The sequence below is a fragment of the Plasmodium gonderi genome, assembly GCF_002157705.1.
Source record: "Plasmodium gonderi DNA, contig: Pgo-contig_487, whole genome shotgun sequence".
Taxonomy (NCBI): domain Eukaryota; phylum Apicomplexa; class Aconoidasida; order Haemosporida; family Plasmodiidae; genus Plasmodium; species Plasmodium gonderi.
In genome coordinates, this window is record NW_021629345.1 from 3,710 (window position 1) to 3,942 (window position 233).

The window sequence follows — 233 nt, forward strand, 5'->3', positions numbered from 1 at the left end:
ATATATTAATATTTATAAAAAGAAGAACACTAATGCTTTTATTTATGATATAAATATGTTATATATTAAACATATATATAATGTATTAAACAATTGTAAAAATTAATTTTAGTTAACCAAGAAAATAAAACTATATTATGTAATTTTGTTTACTCATATTAATCACCCTGTAAATTTGACTTTATATAAATACATATACTTAGTTAACATAATTAATTTTAAATTTATTTTTA